This window comes from Macaca thibetana, chromosome 6, assembly GCF_024542745.1.
Source record: "Macaca thibetana thibetana isolate TM-01 chromosome 6, ASM2454274v1, whole genome shotgun sequence".
Lineage (NCBI taxonomy): Eukaryota > Metazoa > Chordata > Mammalia > Primates > Cercopithecidae > Macaca > Macaca thibetana.
This window is the reverse complement of record NC_065583.1, coordinates 84,179,296-84,199,562: the sequence shown is the minus strand read 5'-3', so window position 1 is coordinate 84,199,562 and position 20,267 is coordinate 84,179,296. Positions and strand designations below refer to the sequence as shown.

At 37.0% G+C, this 20,267-nt stretch overlaps 1 pseudogene; it reads left to right on the top strand.

The window, feature by feature from the left end:
* Positions 1–2,685: 2,685 nt before the first annotated feature.
* Positions 2,686–20,267, top strand: part of LOC126956144 (YTH domain-containing family protein 1-like) — a 77,530-nt pseudogene continuing 59,948 nt past the window's right edge.

Here is a 20,267-nt window from a genome sequence, read left to right as displayed (position 1 = left end):
TATTGTGTTGTCGTCTGAGAGAGTTGCTGTTATGATTTCAGTTCTTTTGCATTTGCTGAGGAATGTTTTGCATTTGATTATGTGATTGATTTTAGAGTGTGTGCCATGTGGCAGTAAGAAGAATGTATATTCTGTTGCTTTTGGGTGGAGAGTTCTGGTAGGTGTCTAGCAGGTCCATTTGATTCAGGGCTAAGTTCAGGTCCTGAATATCTTTGTTACTTATCTGTCTCAGTGATTTGTGTAATACTGTCAGTGAGGTGTTGAAGTCTCCCACTATTATTGTATGGGAGTCTAAGTCTCTTTGAAGCTAAGAACTTGATTATGAATCTGGGTGCTCCTGTGTTGGGTGCATATATATTTAGGATAATTAGGTCTTCTTGTTGAATTTAACCCTTTATCATTATGTAATGCCCCTTTTTGTCTTTTTTGATCTTTATTTGTTTAACATCTGTTTTGTTTGAAACTGGGATTGCAACCCCTGCTTTTCTCTGTTTTCCATTTTCTTGGTAGATTTTCCTCCATCCCCATGTATGTCATGGCATGTGAGATGGGTCTCTGGAAGACAGCATACTAATGAGTCTTGGTTCTTTATCCAGCTTGCCACTCTGTTTCTTTTAATTGGGTCATTTAGTTTATTAACATTCAATGTTAGTACGGATATGTGTGGATTTGATCCTGTTATCATGATGTTAGATGGTTATTTTGCAGATTTGTTTATGTGGTTGCTTTATAATGTCACTGCTGTGTGTACTTCAGTGTGTTTTGTAGTGGATAGTCTTTCCTTTTCATATTTAGAGCTTCCTTCAGGAGCTCTTATAGGGAAGTTCTTTGGTAATGAATTCCCTCAGCATTTGCTAGTCTAAAAAGAATGTTATTTCTCTTTTGCTTACGAAGCTTAGTTTGACTGGATATAAAATTCTGGGTTGAAATTTCCTTTCTTTAGGAATGTTGAATATTGACCCCAATCTCTTCTGGCTTATAGGATTTCTGCTGAGAGGTCTTGTTGTTGGTCTGATAGGCTTCCCTTTAAAAAAGAAAAATGTTAAATGCAGCTAGAGAGAAAGGTCAGAGATTTGACTTGCTTTGTGAATCTGGCTGCCTTTAACATTTCTTTCTAGCTGCCTTTAATATTTTTTATTTCATTTTGACCTTGGAGAATCTGGTGATTATGTGTCTTGGGGATGATCTTCTTGTGAAGTATCTTACTAAGATTTTTTGTATTTCCTGAATTTGAATGCTGAACTCTCTAGCTAGGTTGGGGAAGTTTTCATGGATGACATCATGAAATGTGTTTTCTAAGTTGGATCCATTCTCCCCATCTCTTTCAGGGAGACCAGTGAGTCATAAATTTGGTCTCTTTACATAATCCTGTATTTCTCAGAGGTTTTGTTGATTCCTTTTCATTTTTTTTTCTCTATTTTTGTCTGACTGTCTTATTTCAAAAAGCCAATCTTTGAGCTCTGAGATTCTTTCCTCCATTTGGTCTATTCTTGGTCTTTTCCTCCATTTGGTCTTTTCTGCTATTAATACTTGTGATTACATTATGAAATGTGATTATATTATGGAGTATAATCATAAGTATAATGTAATCACAAGTATTCTCGTAGTGTGTTTTTCATCTCTATCAGGTCAATTACATTCTTTTCTAGCCTGGCTATTTTTTTGTATGTCAGCTCCTGCATTGTTTTGTCATGATTCTTAGCTTCCTTGGATTAGGTTTCAACATATACCTGTAGCTCAATGATCTTTGTTCCTATACATATTCTGGAATTCTATTTTTTTCATTTCCGCCATCTCAGCCTGGTTCAGAACTCTTGCTGGAGAGGTGATGTGGTCGTTTGGAGGAAAGAGGGCATTCTGGCTTTTTGATTTGTCAGTCTTGTTGTGCTGGTTCTTTCTTTGTGAGCTTATATTCCTTCAATCTTTGAGGCTGCTGACCTTTCGGTGGGTTTTTTTTCCTTTTATTCTATTTGATGACTGTGATGGTTTGATTGTGGTATAAGGTGGTTTCAGCCATGTAGCTTCATTTCTAGAAGATTTTAGGGGGCCAACACTCAGGTCCCAAGACTAAATGTGGGAGACTTGTATTGGCTCTGACTTTGTTCTCCTGCTCCTCGAGGTTAGGAATTCACTCTGTTGGGGAGTGGGGGCTGAGGTGCTCCTGGATTGCTGGCCACTATACTCTGATGGGTGGTGTTAGCCAAAGTGTTTTGTAATGCAGTGACAGTGGGATCCATCCTTGTTTGTACGTACCAGCAGCATCAGTAGTGGCAGTGCAATGGGGTGCACACTCATTGGCTGCAGCAGAGTGCTCTTGGGTGCTGGAGTATCTTCCTCTCTGCATATGTTCACCACAGTGGTGGAGGCAACACAGCTTGGGGTGACATGTGGCAACTGTGGATGTGGTTGCACTGGTGGTGGTGTTGGCTCAGGTGCTGGGTGTTGGTGGGTACGGGTCTGTTTGCCTTCTCTGCACTGCAAGCAGGAGTGCTTGCTCAGGGTCTGGGAGGATCTGCTGTTCTTTGACCCTAGTTTCACTCCTGGCATAGTGCTAGTGCAACCGTGGGGAATTGATGGGGGTGAGGCTGGCTGGCTTTGTGCCCTCCAAGGCTCCATTTGTGGTCGTAGTTGGCAGCGGGAGGATGTGGCCTGCACTCCCACCGCAGGAGTGGCAGGGTGCAGTGCATGCGGACTCATGTGCTGGTGAGGCAAGGAAAGCAAAACCCACCCATGCAGACATGTGCCAGCAAAGCAATTAAGGGAATTGCTGTGGGCCTGGGGGAAGCTTCAGTATGGGGAAGGAGCATGCGGGCTAGTGGATGGCCAGGGGCGTGGCCTCCACTGGAGCTCTCCGCTGGTCAGGCACGGCCCACCAGTGCAGAAGGTATGATGCAGGCTCCCAAGGCATCCGAGAATGCCCTGCAAGCAGGCATGGTTAGGCTGGGGACCTGGGAGAGGCCAGACCAAGGAGTGCTCAAGTCAGACCATCCCTATCTGATGGGCAAGACTGCCCTACAGAGTTCACAACTGACAGTTCTTCTAGGGTTAAAGTCTCCTATGGGAGGAAGTTGAGCCTGGGGTGGTAGCCATCCCTGGCTGTGGTCTGCTACAGATGTTCCTGCACCAAACTCTCTTTGCTCTACATAGCTGGCTTTCTGCCCCTACTACTACTCTAAGCAACTCGTCTTGCCAACTCATGTCCATGATGGGTGTAGGGTCTTCTCCTGCCTTGGTTTCAGAGGTGTGTGGCAAGAGTGGGTTACTCCTTGCCAGTTCAACTCACCCATTATCCCGGAGCCTTGAGGTCCAGGAACAAGTCTAGGTGTGTAGGTTTCCCAGCTTTCTCCTCCTTCAGCTCCACTTTTGTGTCTTCCCTCCATCCACTCTTGGTCACTTCCCTCTGGAGGTCTGTGAGGAGTGTGTTAGTTGTCTTGGTCTCTTGGTGGCAGCTGTTCCACCTGGCTACATCTAGTCAGTCATCTTGCCTCCACATTTCCCTCCTTCTCTTCTTCCTTTCTAGAAATTTCAGGAAAAGTTACGAATTAGAACTTCTAGGGCAGTGTAACACTTCAATATATTATTGTGCTTAGGAGAGTTTCAGATTACTTTTTAAGAAAGGCTAACTGTGGCAAAGTTGGGGAAGATAGCTCATAATGGCTACTCCAAAACTGCTACCATTATTGAGCTCCAACCAAAACTATAAAGATTTAAAAGCAAAATTCTAGCTTGCTTTATTTTTTCCTACATTTGTGTATATATTGGTCAAGGTTCCCCAGAGAAACAGAAATGATAAGATGTTTATAGCAATATAGGAAAAGATTTATTATCAGGGATTGGCTTATAATAATGTGAAGGCTGAGAAATCCTATAATCTGCTCTCTGCAAGCTGGAGAACCAGAAAAGCTTGTTGTATAGTTTAAGTCCAAGCCTGAAGGCCCAAGGGGAGCTAATGTAAGTTTTTGTTTGTGTCTGAAGACCAGAGATACAGAAGTGTTGAATCAGACCATGAACAAGAGAAAATGAATGTCTCAGTTCAAGAACAGAGAGCGAATTCACCTTTTTCCTTTGCCTTTTGGTTCTCTTGGGAGCCCTCTATGAATTGGATGATGTCTACCCACACTTAAAAAAATATTATTATAAAGTCAATACATCTTATGAGGGTGATATTCTTTCTTGCTCTACCGAGTCATATGTTAATCTCTTCCAGAAACATCACTGACACACCTGGAAGTAATGTTTTACCAGCTATCTAGGCATCCCTTAGCCAAGTCAAGTTGACATTTGAAATTAATCATTTTAAGTCCATCACTTGTCAACTTGGGACCCATCCATATCTTTTTAAGCCATACTTAATCTTCAAATTGGATTAAAACAAGGTCATAATTCTGTCTAATATGATAATTATAGGTTAGATGATATTTGGGTACAACCAGAAATGGACTAATTCCTTCCCTAAAAGAAGAGGTGAAGTTGGCCAGGCACAGTGGCTCACGCCTGTAATCCCAGCACTTTGGAATGCTGAGGCAGGTGGATTACTTAAGGTCAGGAGTTCAGGACCAGCCTGGCCAACATGGTAAAACCCTGTATCTACCAAAATACAAAAATTAGCCGGCCATGCTGGTGCACACCTATAGTCCCAGCTACTCAGGAGGCTGAGGCATGAGAATCACTTGAACCCTGGAGGCAGAAGTTGCAGTGAGCCAAGATCATGCCACTGCACTCCAGCCTGGGTGAGGAAGTGAGACTCTGTTTCAATAAGTAAATAAATAAATATAAAAAAGTGGTTCAGTCTTTGAGTGATGTTTACTTTTTTCTGATATCCCACAACTAAAACACTGTGATGTGAAATGCACAACACTTAAAAAATATTGTTATAAAGTCAATACATCTTATGTTAAATGAAAAGGAAAAAAGAGGAAAGAAAGCAAATATATTTGTTTAATGTGTGTGTGTGTGTGTGTGTGTGTATATATATATATATATGCAAACTTATTTATAACCAAATAAAGAGAAAATACTAACGACATTTACAGTCTTCGTTTCGGTGACTGGTCACATGGTCATAACTGGTATTTATAACCATCTTTTCCTATTACTCATTGTGTTCTACCTTTGCCTTCAATTGACAATTTTAGCTGGTAGGGTGACCCAAACCATTATTCTTGAAGGTGTGAGCCATTTGTTGTCTTGCCTGGATTGGGTTGTTATACTTTTCCATTGACCTTAACCACAAGGTATGGTAATACTAAGAGATGCCCTAAGGGATCTCTTGTATTCCAGATATACTCTTCCTTACCTCTATTGGGAATAGTAGTCCACCCCAGCTGACCTCACAACTTCCTTTTTGGCCTGTTAACTAAGTCATGAGGAGCCGAAAATGGCTGGGTGGCAGTCTTAATTTTCAGTTCAATGAAATCATTGTCGTTTCGTTAGTGGAAGCATTCCTCCTTCTGAAACTAAGAGTTGTTGGCCAGCAGAGCATAAGGTTGCAAGATCAGGAAGCAAAAATTTTGCTAATGGGTCACTGGGGATAATGGTGAGTGGTGACACTCCAATTTTTACTCCTGGATTAATTGACTCATAAATCTTGGCTATTGGAGAAAGAGTACCATATATTGGACACTGATTCAGAGTACATACAGCCTTCCTGGGGAGGACTTTGACCCAGCCCTGCAAGGTATTGCTACCTAGCTGGTACTGTAACTGTGTCTTCAAAGGGCCATTTCATTATTCTATGAAGCCAACTGCTTCAGAAACATGGTAAGACCAATAAATTCCATGAGCATGGGCCCATTTCTTTACTTCTTTTGCTGTGAGTTGAGTTCTTTGATCAGACACAATGCTATATTGAATACCATGTTGGTGGATAAGGCTTTCTGTAAATCCACTAATGGTGGATTTGGCAGAAGCATTGTTTTCAGGGAAGGCAAATTTATATCCAGAGTAAATGTCTATTCCATTAAGGCTACAACACTGCCTCTTCTATGATGGAAGCAGTCCAATATAATCATCCTACCACCAGGTAGTTGATCACTCTGGGGAAAGGTGCCATAGTGGGTACTCAAAGTTGGTCTCTGCTGCTGGCAGCTTGGGCATTCAATGGTGGTTTTAGCCAAGTCAGCCTTGCTGAGTGGAAGTCCATATTGCTGAGCCATGCACAATCTCCATTCCTGCCACCGTGGCCACTTTGTTCACAAATCCATTGTGGAATGACAATGATGGCTTCACAAAGAGGCTGACTAATATCTACAGAATGAATCGTTCTATCCACTTGATTATTAAAACTCTTCTCAGTTGAGGTCAGCTTTTGTTGAACATTTTCATGGGGCACAAATAACTTCACATTGTTCACCCATTCAGAGAAGTCTTTTCACATACCTCTCTTCTCCAAATTTCTTTGTCACCAATTTTCAGTGGGTGACATCTAGCTGTTTCTTCTAAGCAAAGTGTACAACCAAGTGCATTGCCCAGAGTTCTGCCCAGTAGAAGGATTTCCTTTCACCACTGTCCTTTGGTGATGTCCTGGAGGAGGACTAAAGTGCCTTAAGTGTTCACTTTTTGGTATTCCTTCAGATCGCGCAGACAGAATCATTGGTAAACCAGGTCTAAGTCTTTTCTTCCTCTGTCAACTGATCATAAGAAACTCACCACGAGATCATAGGTGCAGGCCTGGAGAGAGAAGGCAGTGTAGCAGGAGTGGGGACCACAGGCATTAGGGCCACTTCTTTATGTAACTTACTTGTGTATTCAGACCCTGCTCAGGGCCTGTTCACCTATATTCTACTTCCAGATGATGATAGAATGTTGCAATGCATGCCTGATTTTATGGGTTGGTGGGTCAGATAATACCTCATTCATGATGGGCAGCTCAGATCACATGGTAACTTGGTGGTCCATGGTCAAGTGTTCAGTCTCTACTAAGGCTGAGAGCTGTGTCTCAAAAGGAAAGTAGTTATCTGGAGATGATACAGGGCCTTGCTCTCAAATCCTTCTTATCATCTCTTTCTGGAACTTTAATTTCCCACTCATCTATGTTCAGCTCTTTAGTATCATCTTTTATAGTTTTCCCTCCTCTGCCCCAACATTCACCTACAGGGGCCTGCCAAAGGCTCCTAACAGCATTGCCTATCTGCCACTGACCAAACTTTCCAAGAAAGTTAAATGCATCCCAGAACATAGCTCAAGAAGATTTATAGGCATACAAAAATATCTAGTTACTGAACAGGGTAAAATTCAGTCTGTTATCCCATTAAAGCTTACAAGGCATCTTGTAGAGGTAAAGAGTAGAATGATAGATACCAGAAAGGTGTGTGTGGGAGAGAGGGAATGAAGAGAGGTTGCTTAATGGGTACAAACATACACTTACATAGAAGGTATAAGTTATAATGTTCGATAGTGGAATAGGATGACTATAGGTAACAACAATGCCTTGTATATTTCAAAATAGTTAGATGAGAGGACTTGAAATGTTTCCAACACATAGAAATGATAAGTACTTGAGGTGATGGATATCCTAAATACCCTGACTTGATTTTTACACATTCTATGCGTGTAACAAAATATCACATGTACCCCATAAATATGTGCAAATATTATGTATCAATTTAAAAAAAGATTATAAGGCATGTGAAGTAGCAGGTAGAAAAGACCTAAAAGGAGGTCAATTGAACAAATCCAGAACTGATGTAGATGTTATAACTACCAGACAAGGACATTAAAACCATGATTGTAGCTGTATTTTATATGTTCAAAAAGTTATGTAGATGAAAGGTATAGAAAATACCTGAATGGAAATTCTCAGAGATGAAAGCAACAGTGTCTGAGATGAAAAATATAATGGATAGTGTATGAGTCAGGATTCTTCAGAAAAACAACATCAATAAGATATACACACACATACACATACAAATGCATGTATGTAATATGTGTGTATATATAGGATGCATAGATGTGATGTACATTTATGTGTGTGTATGTATACCAGTTCCATAAAATAAAATCTCTCCCCCCATGTGTGTATATACACACATATACATGAAAGGTATACACAAACACATAGAGGGGAGGGAGATATTTATTTTAAGGAATTTGTTCATGCAACTGTGGGGACTGGCAAGTCTGAAATTTGCGGGGCAGAGCAGTAGGCTGGAAATTCTAGCAGGAGTTAGTGTTTCAGTCTTGGGTACAAATTCAGCCTATAAATAGAATTCCTTTCTCCACGGAGGACTTCAGTTTTTTCTCTTAGTGCTTTCAGCTGATTGGATGAGGCCCACCCATGTTATGGAATATAATCTCCTTTACTCAATGTCTACCAGTTTAAATGTTAACACACATAAAAAGTACCTTCACAGGAGCATTCAAGATGCTGTCTGACCGAGCAACTGGGCATAGCCTAAAGTTGACACATAAAATAACCTGTCACAGATAAGATTAACAATAGGTTAGGCATTTCAGAAGAAAATGTTAGTGAACTTGAAGCCATAGCAATTGAAATGATTAAAACAGAAAGAGAGAAAAGAGAGAATAAAAAATAAGCAGTAAATCAGTGAACTGTAGGAAAAACTCATATATCGAATATATCTGTAATTAAAGTTCAATGGACATTTTCAATCTCTATTTACTTACCTTTTAGCAGAATTTGACACTGGGACTACTGTCTTTTCAAAATACTTCATTTTCTTGGTAACACATTGGGTTGGTTTTCCTTCTATCTGGTTGCTTATTCTTTGATTCTTTTTCCATTTCTTCTGCCCATCCTTAAGTGTTCTTTCTTAGGCTTCTTTCTCTTCCAACTCTACACACTCTTCTGGGTGACCTCACTCACTCCAATGGCCTCAGTTACCATCTCCATGCTTACTCAAAATAGTTTCTAGTTTTCTTCGATCCAGAACTCTCATGAACATTTGACTCCAATGCTGGGTTGCCTGAGGGATCTTTCCTTTTGATGTTTCTTAGGCATTAAAAACCCAACATAATCATAATGGAGTTCAACCTTCTTTCCCTAACTCCCAACCTGCTCACACCTCCACTTCCTGTTTTGCTGAAGGCATTCATTCCTCTCAACAAATCAGACTTCTGGCTATCATCTTCCACTTCTTTGACTTTACTTCCCATTAGTCACAAAGCCTTGCTAATTCGACCTCCTAAACATTTCTAGAATGTACATATTCCTTTATCTTCATTGCCATGAACTGAGGCTAGACAGCTGTCATCTCTCTCTTGGGTTATGGAAAAAACATTCTAATTGATTATCTGTCTCTAGGTTTCCCAGTTCCAATCAATTTGCTATACTGTAAAATGAAAATCTGACCATGTTATTCTTCTCCTTAAAATGCTTTAGTGCCTCTCACTTTATTTAGGCCAAAGTCCAAACTCCTTAGCATTCATTACAAGCATCTGTCCAATCTCCCATTCATTTTTCATTAACCCTTTCCCATCCTATGCTACAAGTTACAGTCATACAGAACTTAATATATAGTTATTGGATTAAATTGAAGGCATGAGTAGGCTTATGGGTCTACCTAAAACTATTTTCAAAATGACTTATGTCTGTGCCTTCTTGTTTCATCAGATTCTCCAAAGAAGTTTAAGAATCTGGCTCATAGAGGCTAATTTGGTATGGCATGGGGTCAGGGTTCAGTTTCTGTACATATTCAAAACCTTTTTTTTTTTTTTTTTTTTTTTTTGCAGCCTTTTGACTCATGGAGAATAAGGGAGTGGCCACAATTGAGCCACTACAGCCACTGCAAGCTGATGAAGCTCTGATAGGGAAACTCCTTCAAAGGCAAATTAAGTTCTTCATTATCTTTCTTGAGGATGATTGCAATAGTTTAGCTAGTATTTCTGCTTTCTGTCTCCTCCAGTCTATCCTGCAGTCTGTTGGCAAAGTCACTAAAAAAGTGCAGGTCTGATCATGTCGTTCTTTGGCTAAAACTCTTTAATGACTCCCCTTGATTCTGAGGATGAAGTTGAAACTAGTTTTCACTGTGGCTGAGTCACTCTCTGGTCTGATTCCTGCCTGCTTCTCAATCTAGAGCTCTCACTATGCTCTTATTCCTTGTTTCAGCCACCCTAGCTGCCTGTACTTCCCCTAAAAGGCTAGGGGACTGTTTGTGGTTTTTATTCATTCCACCTGTCTGAAGCAATGCTGAAGTGACCGTTTATTTCTCTATGGTTGTTCCTACTTCTATTATAGAGTTTGAAGGACTTGGGTGCCTGACACATAGAAGCTCTTTTCCTTACACCATATACAAAAAGTTAACTCAAGATGAAGTAAAGACTTAAATGTAAAACCCAAAACTATAAAAACCCTTGAAGAAACTCTAGGCAGTACCATACAGGGCATAGGCACGGGCAAAGATTTCATGATGAAAATGCCAAAAGCAATAGCAACAAAAGCAAAAATTGACAAATGGGATGTGATTAAACCAAAAAGCTTCAGCACAGCAAAATAAGCTATCATTAGAGTGAACAGACAACCAACAGCATGAGAGAAAATTTTTGCAGTCTAGCCATCTGACATAGGTCTAATATCCAGAGTCTACAAGGAACTTAAACAGGTTTACGAGAAAAAAAAAAAAAAAAAAACCCAAACAACTCCCATTAAAAAGTTGGCAAAGGATATGAACAGACACCTTTCAAAATAAGACATACACGGGGCCAAAAGCATATGAAAAAATGCTCAACATCACTGATAATTAGAGAAACGCAAATCAAAACTATGATAGATGTCATTTGACACCAGTCAGAATGACTGTTATTAAAATGTCAAAAAGCAACAAATGCTGGCAAGATTGAGAAGAAAAAAAACATTTCTACACTGTTGGTGGGAGTGTAAATTAGTTCAACCATTGTGGAAGAAAGCATGGTGGTTCCTAAAGGACCTAGAGGCAGAAATACCACTTGACCCAGCAATCCCATTACTGGGTATGTACCATATGTTTCTCATATTTCATTACCTGACAGTCTTTTAAAAGAGTAGTCTGTACTCCATTGCTTTTTTTTTTTTTTTTTTTTTTTTTTTTACTTTTTATTCCTTACCCATTACAATCTTCCTTTTGTCCTCATAATTTTACTGAAATTATTTACTCAGCATATGCATTACATCCTTTTTGCTATATTCAGTGCCTTTGTCTTTTGTATTTGTCTTCTTTCCTTTTGCTTATTCTACTACCATCTTATACTTAGCATGTCTGAAACTAAATATTCTAATATTTTCTTCTCAACAATTTTCCACCCATGAACATCTTTCTGCCAATTGTAAAACTAATCACAGAATCTAAAATCCTCAAAGTTATTTTCTGTCTTCTTATGTGTTGAACTATTAAGTTTCTTCTTTTGTAACATATTTTTCTATTTTGCTTTGTTTGTACAGTTACAATGCTAGTTCACCATTTTTCATTTCACTCATTCAACTTTGCAATAAACTTCTAGCTGTTTATTAGAAATGTAATGTAAACAACATATATTACTTTAAATTGTCTAGTAGACATTTAAAAACAAAAAGGAAAACTTAATTTTAATAATTTATTTATACCAATTTATCAAAAGTATTAGCATTTAAAAATACTTTAAAAAATGAAAGTATTAAGATATTTTACTTTTTTTGGTTCTAATGTTTGAAATCTAGTTTGTATTTAACACTTAACAGCACATCTCAAGTGAGAATAACTGCATTTCCAGTCCTCAGTAGCTATATGTGATTAGAGGCTAGTCTATAGGACAGCATAGAGCATAGTTGACTTCTTCAACTCCAACTTTTTACTTTTTCCAATGGCATCTGCATTCCATCATCAGAGCAATTGTTTTTCAACACTAATTTCATCACAAACATGATCTGAAAATATGAGGTTATTTTGAAAGAGAGAGATAGGGAGAGATCATATTCACATGACTTATTACAGCATATTGTTAAAATTGTTCTATTTTATTATTTTTGTTAATCTCTTACTGTGCCTAATTTATAAGTTACAGTTATTTATGTATAGGGAAAAACATAGTATATGTAGGGTGTGGTATTATCTGTGGTTTCAGGCATCCACTGAGGGGCTTGAAATGTATCCCCTGCAGATAAGTGGGTACTACTGTACTTACCCAACATTATGTAGCCCCCTTCTCATTGACAGCTTAGATACGAATGCAGATGCTTTGCTTAAGATATTGTGCATGTATTATGATACCTAACCTCAACTAGAATCTCCTTCTAAACTTTTTCTGAGATTGGTACAAAAAAGGTATACATTTCCAAAACTTGACCTTTTATTACTTTTACAACATTTATTAATACATTTGTTAAGCAATTTAGAAATATAAATACATATTTCATAAGTCAATATGCTTGTACCATAGAAAACTTAAAAAACTGAGTGAAAAAATTAAATGACTTGATCTAATATATTTTTTGTTCCCCTTTTAACTCTTCTCTCTCTTTGTGACCAAACTCAGCCTGTGAGTTAAGTATAAATTACGATGTATATGGGTGCAATTATTTGAGTAAATTGCATCCAATTTATGAAATATGTGGAGAAGAAAGAAATTTATTTTAGTGTGAGATAAATGGTCTGATATATTTTGTACCTGAATGTAACACTCTCATAAATAAATATTTGAAAATTGGATATTATTTATCACCTATACCATTTATGTCATAAAAATTTGTAAAATGTTCTTACTTGTAAATGGGTTGTAGTCTTCAAATTGATGACACAGAAAACTTCTGTACTCTTTACAAGTGGGAATTTATTACTAAACTTTTTCATCCTCCCACTATTTCTCATAAATGCATCCACTGTATTTATGTAGCTTCATGCATGGCAAGTTTTCTAAACAAGTCTTAGCCCTGGTCACCTTATTCATCTAAAGTGTTTGTTGAAGATAATCACTGAGATTTGTTGAATATAATCGCTGAGATTTATTCCTCACTAAACTTAAACCATTTGAGGTTTCAGTTTTTAGGTCTTGAGCCATTTGGTCTTCCTTATCTCATGCATCAGATCATTCTCCAAGTAAACACTAGAAGTGGCATTCTAGTTAATACTGGACTGATTGGAATAATGACCTTACTTTATGCAGAGTACTCCCTTTAATTGTTAATAGCTTCATGTTGTTTTTACATATCTCATTTATTACCATAACAACCAAATTCTTGCCATAATATTGACCACAATTCATTTATCTTTTGCAAACTTTAGTTTTTATTACATTTCAGATAAAGTTTAATTTGTTCTTTGGTGTTATTATAATTTTTTTATTTATTAAAAGGAGTATTTATATGTTTGAAAATTCTTTGTTTTAAAATATGTATAGATTCTGTATCTTAAATCATCTTTGACTTTAACTAGGACTGCATTAAAATGGTAAATTTAGAAGAGGTTAAGATCTTTTATTCTTCACATTGCTTTAATTTCCTCCAATTTTTGTATCCTTTAAGATGTTTGCTATTTCTACACTAATGGAAGTAAAATATATACGTCAAATCATTGGAGAATCTGGCATTAACTGTGTGTGCAGAGTGGATTAACTGCAATATTAGCTTAAATCTTAATTAAAATCTCACACAAAAGTCCTTAATAATATAGATGACGATTTTGTAACTTGCTTGAGATTGCTTTATTTAAAAAAAGAGATAGAAATTTTGGAAAAAGTGATCTCATTTTGTAAATTAAGAGAATGCCTCTGTCTGGTTATTTCACAATGTTTCTAAAATTATTTAAACTCTAAAGAAATTCGGCAGTGAAATGAAATGGGTTTATTATTAATATTGTAGAAAGAAGCCTGCATATAAGCCTTATGACTGTTTATGAGGAAACTTTTTTAACAAAAGGATGTTAAAAAATAGATGAGGAGAGGAGAAACATGAGAATTTGGGCAGCCTTTTCTCCTAACTTTAGGATTACATTATCATCAATGATATCTTAGTTTTTAAAGTATTTCAATTATCCCACTTTTTAGTGCAGAATTGTAGCGATAATTATACCTGAAGTGGAGGTAAAATCCACTCTAATTTGCCCAGCTCCAGCTGGACCCCATTTTTCTGAGAAATGTATAGTTCTGAGAAGTTTTTTTTTTTTTTTTTTTTTAAGATAGTTTTTTACAGTGAAGCTTCGTATACATGCTTGTTAAAAATGTAAGGCTTTTTAAAAATTTTTATTTTCATTTTTTTTTTTTAAATTTTTTGAGATGGAGTCTCACTCTGTCACCCAGGCTGGAGTGCAGTGGTGCAATCTTGGCTCACTATAATCTCCACCTCCTGGGTTCAAGCAATTCTCCTGCCTCAGCCTCCGAGTAGCTGGGACTACAGATGCGTCCCACTATGCCCGACTGATTTTTGTATTTTGTATTTTTAGTAGAGATGGCATTTCACCATATTGGTCAAGTTGGTCTTGAATGCCTGACTTTGCGATCCGCCCACCCCGGCCTCCCAAAGTGCTGGGATTACAGGAGTGTGCCAGTGCGCCCGGCCAAAAATGTAAGTTTTATATGTCTAACTTAATGGAGATAATTATTTATCAAGTCCCCCTAAGCTCCTATTTCTAAAACATATTACATTGTGGTTACATAGTTTTAAAAATTTGTATAAATTTATGGGGTGCCAGTGCAATGTCGTTACATGCATAGATTATGCAGTGGTCAAGTCAGAGCTTTCAGGTATCTATTCACCAAATTTCATTAATTATACTCATTAAGTAATTTCTCATCATTCACCCCTCCCAACCCCCCGCGCCCATCTGAGTCTTCTCCATTATCTATCATTATCCATCATTCTACCCTCTATGTCTATGTGCTCATGGTTTTTTAGCACCCACTTATGAGTGACAATATGTGATATTTAACTTTCTGTGTCTGACTTGTTTCGCTTAAGATAATGACCTTCAGTGTTATCCATGTTGCTGCTAAAAATACGATTTCATTTTTTTCTATGACTGACTAATATTCCATTGTGTATATATACTACATTTTCTTTACCCAGTTTTCCATTGATGGACACTTAAGTTAATTCTATAACTTTGCTATTGTGAATAATGCTGTGACAACATATGAGTGCAGGCATCTTTTTAATAAATTGATATCAAGCAGTGGGATTGCTGGATCAAACGATGATTCTACTTTTAGTTCTTTGAGAAATCTCCATACTGTTTTCCATAGAGGTTGTAATAATTTACATTTCCACCAACAGTGTATAAGACTTCCTTTTTCTCTACAACCTTGCCAACATCTGCTATTTTCTCTTTTTAATAATAGCCATCTTTACTGGGGTAAGATGATATCTTGTAGTTTTAATTTGCATTTCTCTGATGATTAGTGATGTTGAGCATTTTTTCTTATACCTGTTAGCCATTTGTATGTCTTGTTTTGAGAAATGTCTATTCATGTCCTTTGTTCACTTTTTAAAAATATATACTTCTAACTTTTAGGTTCAGGGGTACATGCGAAGGTTTGCTGTGTAGGTAAATTCCTTTCCTGGGGGTTTGTTGTACAGATTATTTCATCACACAGGTATTAAGCACAGTAGCCAATAGTTATCTATTCTGCTCCTCTTCCTCCTCCCAACCTCCACCCTCCACCCTCACGTAGACTCTAGTGTCTGTTGTTTCCTTCTTTTTGTTCATAAGTTCTTATCATTTAGCTCCCACTTATAAGTAAGAACATGTGGTATTTGGTTTTGTGTTCCTGCATTAGTTTGCTAAGGACAATAGCCTCCAGCTCTATCTGTGTTCTTGCAAAAGACAAAATCTCATTTCTTTTTATGACTGCATAGTATTCCAGGGTTTGTGTGTACCACATTGTCTTTATCCAATCTCACTGATAGGTGTTTAGGTTGATTCCATGTCTTTGCTATTGTGAATAGCACTGCAGTGAACATCCATGTGCATGTGTCTTTATGGTAGAATAATTTATATTCCTCTGGATATACACCCAGTAATGGGATTGCTGGGTTGAATGATAGTTCTGCTATCAGCTCTTTGAGGAATTGCCATACCGCTTTCTACAATGATTGAACTGGTTTACACTCCAACAAACAGTGTAGAAGTGTTCCCTTCTCTCCACAACCTTGCCAGCATCTGCTATTTTTGGACTTCTTAATAGCCATTCTTACTGGTGTGAGATGGTATCTTATTGTGTATTTGATTTGCATTTCTCTAATGGTCAGTGATATTGAGCCTTTTTTCATATGCTTGTTGGCTGCATGTATGTCTTCTTTTGCATAGTGTCTGTTCATGTCCTTTGCCCACTTTCTAATGGTGTCATTTGTTTTTGTAAATTTGTTTAAGTTTCTTACATATGCTGGTTATTAGACCTTTGTCAGATGCATAGTTTGAAATATTTTTCCCAATCTATAGATTGTCTGTTTACTCTGTTGATAGTTTCTGTTATGCAGAAGCTCATATGTTTAATTAACTCCCACTTTTCAATTTTACTATTGCTTTTGGTCTCTTTGTCGTGAGATCTTTGCCTCTTCCTATGTCCAGGATAGAATTGCCTAGGTTGTCTTCCAGAGTTTTTATGGTTTTAGATTTTACATTTAAGTCTTTAATCCATCTCGAGTTGATTTATTTATTTGATGTAAGGAAGGAGTCCAGCTTCAATCTTCTGCATATGGCTAGCCAGTTATCCCAGCATCACTTATTGAATAGGAAGTCTTTTCCCCATTGCATTTTTTTGTCAACTTTGTTGAAGATCAGATGTTCATACATGTGTGGCCTTTGGCCTTATTTCTGGGCTCTCTATTCTGTTCCATTGACCTACATGCCTTTTTTGTACCAGTACCATGCTGTTTTGATTACTGTAGCCCTGTAGTATGATTTGAAGTCAGGTAATGTGATGCCTCCAGCTTTGTTCTTTTTCCTTACTATTGCCTTGGCTATTCAGGCTCTTTTTTAGTTCCATATGAATTTTAAATAGTTTTTTTCTAGTTCTATGAAGAATGTCAATGGCAGTTTGACAAGAATAGCATTGAATCTGTAAATTGATTTGAGCAATATAGCTATTTTAATGATATTGATTCTTCCTATCCATGAGCATGGAGTGTTTTTCCATTTGTTTGTGTCTTCCCTGATTTCTTTGAGCAGTGTTTCGTAATTCTCATTGTAGAGTTCTTTCACCTGCCTGGATAGCTGTATGCCTAGGTATTTTATCTTATTTTTAATGACAATTGTGAATAGGATTGCCTTTCTGATTTGGCTCCTAGTTTGATTGTTGGTGGTGTAAAGGGAATATTTTGTACATTGATTTTTGCATCCTGAAATTTTTACTGAGGTTGTTTATCAGCTGAAGGAGTTTTGGAGGTTATGATACTATGGGATTTCCTAGATATAGAATTATGTTATCTGCAAACAGGGATAGTTTGAATTCCTCTTTTCCTATTTGGATGCCTTTTATTTCTTTCTCTTGCCTGATTGCTCTGGCTAGGACTTCCAATACTATGTTGGATAGAAGTGGTGAGAGAGGGCATCCTTGTTTGTACTGGTTTTCAAGGTAAATGTTTCCAGCTCTTGCCCATTCAATGTAATGTTGGCTGTGGGTTTGTTATAGATCGCTCTTATTATTACAGGTGTGCTCCTTCAATATCTAGTTAATTGTGAGTTTAAAACGTGAAGTGGTGTTGAATTTCATAGAAAATCATTTCTGTGTCTATTGAGATAATCATGTGGCTTTTGTCTTCAGTTTTGCTATGTGATGAGTCACATTTATTGATTTGTTTATGTTGAACCAACTTTGCATTCTGGGGATGAAGCTTACTTTATTGTCATGAATAAACTTTTCGTTGTGCTGCTGGATTCAGTTTGCCATATTTTGTTGAGGATTTTTACATTGATGTTTATTAAGGATATTGGTCTAAAGTTTTCTTTTTTTGTTGTGTCTTTGCCAGGTTTTGGTATCAAGATGATGCTGGCCTCATAGAATGAGTTGCAGAGGAGTCCCTCCTTCTCCTTTTTTGGGAATAGTTTCAGCAGGAATGGTACCAGCTCTTCTTTGTACGTCTGATAGAATTTGACTGTAAATCCATCAGGTCCAGGGCTTTCTCTGGTTGGTAGACTTTTTATTACTGATTCTATTTCACAACCTGTTATTGGCCTGTTCAGGGAATCTATTTCTTCCTGGCTCATTTTTGTAACAGTGTATGTGTCCACGAATTTATTTATCTCTTCTAAGTTTTGTAGTTTGTGTGCATAGAGGTGTTCATAGTAGTTTTTGATGGTTGTTTTTATTTCTGTGAAGTCAGGAGTAGCATTCCCATCATCATTTCTATTTATGTTTGTTTGGATTTTGTCACTTTTCTCCTTTGTTAGTCTAGCTAATAGCCTATCTTATTATTTTTTTCAGAAAACCAACTCCTGGATTTGTTGATCTTTTGAATTTTTTTTTGCGTCTCGATTTCCTTCAGTTCAGCTCTGATTTTTTTTTTTTTTTTACTCTTCTAACTTTGGGGTTGATATATATGTTCTTGCTTCTCTAATTTTTTCAGTTGTGATGTTTGGTTGTTAAATTGAGGTATTTCTAACTTTTTAATGTGGACATTTATTACTATAAATTTTCTTCTTAACACTGCTTTACCTGTGTCCCAGAGATTCTGGTATGTTGTATCTTTTTTCTCATTACTTTCAAAGAACTTTTTGTTATCTGCTTTAATTTTATTTTTTACCCAAATGTCATTCAAGAGCATCTTGTTTAATCTTTATGTAGTTGTGTGGTTTTTATAGTCTTGAGTTCTATTTCTATTGTGCTGAAAGTGTTAAGTATGATTTTATGATTTTGTTTCTTTTGCACTTGTTGAGGATTATGTCCAATTATGTGGTCAATTTTAGAGTGTGTGCCATGTGGCAATCAGTGAAATGTATATTCTGTTGTTTTTGGGGTGGAGAGTTCTGTAAAAGTCAATCAGATTGATTTGATCCAATGTTGAATTCAGGTCCTGAATATCTTGGTTAATTTTCTCCACTGATGATTTATTACTGTCAGTGTAGTGTTGAAGTCTTCCACTATAATCGTATGGGAGTATATGTGTGTTTTTAGTTCTCTATGAACTTTCTGTGTGAATCTGGGTGGTCCTATGTTGAGTGCATATATATTTAGGATAGTTCTTTTTGTTGAATTGAACCCTTTATGATTATGTAATGCTATTCTCTGTCTTTTGTGATATTTGTTGGTTTGAAATCTGTTTTTTTCTGAAATTAGAATTGAAGCCCATACTTTTTTCTCTTTTCCATTTGCTTAATAGGTTTGCCTCCATTCCTTTATTTTGAGCCTATGAGTGTCATTACATGTGAGATGGGTCTATTAAAGACAGCATACCATTGTTGCCCTCTTTCTTTTTTTTTGTTTTTGAGATGGAGTCTCCCTCTGTCGCCCAGGCTGCAGTGCAGTGGCACGATCTCGGCTCACTGCAAACTCCCCTCCCTGGCTCACGCCATTCTCCTGTCTCAGCCTCCCAAGTAGCTGGGACTACAGGAGCCCACTACCATGTCTGGCTAATTTTGTTGCCCTGTTTTTAATGGGATTATTTGTTAAGTTGTTTGAGTTTTTGTGTATTTTGGTATTAGTCCCCTGCTAAATCAATAGTTTGTAAATATTTTCTCCCATTTTACAAGTTGTCTGTTCACTCTGTTGATTATTTCTTGGGCTGTGCAGCAACTTCTTAGTTTAATTAATTCCCATTTGCCTACTTTTTAAATTGCCTATGCTTTTGATGTTTTAGTGATAAATTCTTTGCCCCAACCAATGCTTATAAGAGTTATCCTTAGATCTTTTCTTAGTGTTTATTTAAACAGTTTTGGGTTGTACATTTAAGCCTTTAATCCATCTTGAGTTAACTTTTGTATATGATGAGAGATGCGGTACAGTTTTATTCTTTCATATCTGGCAATCCAGTTTTTGCAGCACCATTTATTGGTTTTTAACTCAAGTGACTTCATTTAATATAAGCTTTATCAAGTATACATTTTACTTAATAGATTTGTCATAAATGTTTTGTTGTTTTTGGCAATATGCAGAGATGAACTTAAAAGTCTGGTTTTATCTAAAGAAAAATGAAAGCTTACTTGATAATCTTAAAATTTATTCTTTTTCTAATTGAATTGCTTGGAATATATTATTTTGTACTTACCATCTTAACTCCCAAAGTACATATTATGCTCTTAATGGAATCTCTTGATTTTACAGAAAGAAATTCTTACTTGATTAGTGTCTTTGTTTGTGTGGTTATAACAAAATGTCATAGACTGGGTGATTTGTAAAGAACAGAAATTGATTTCTTACAGTTCTAGAGG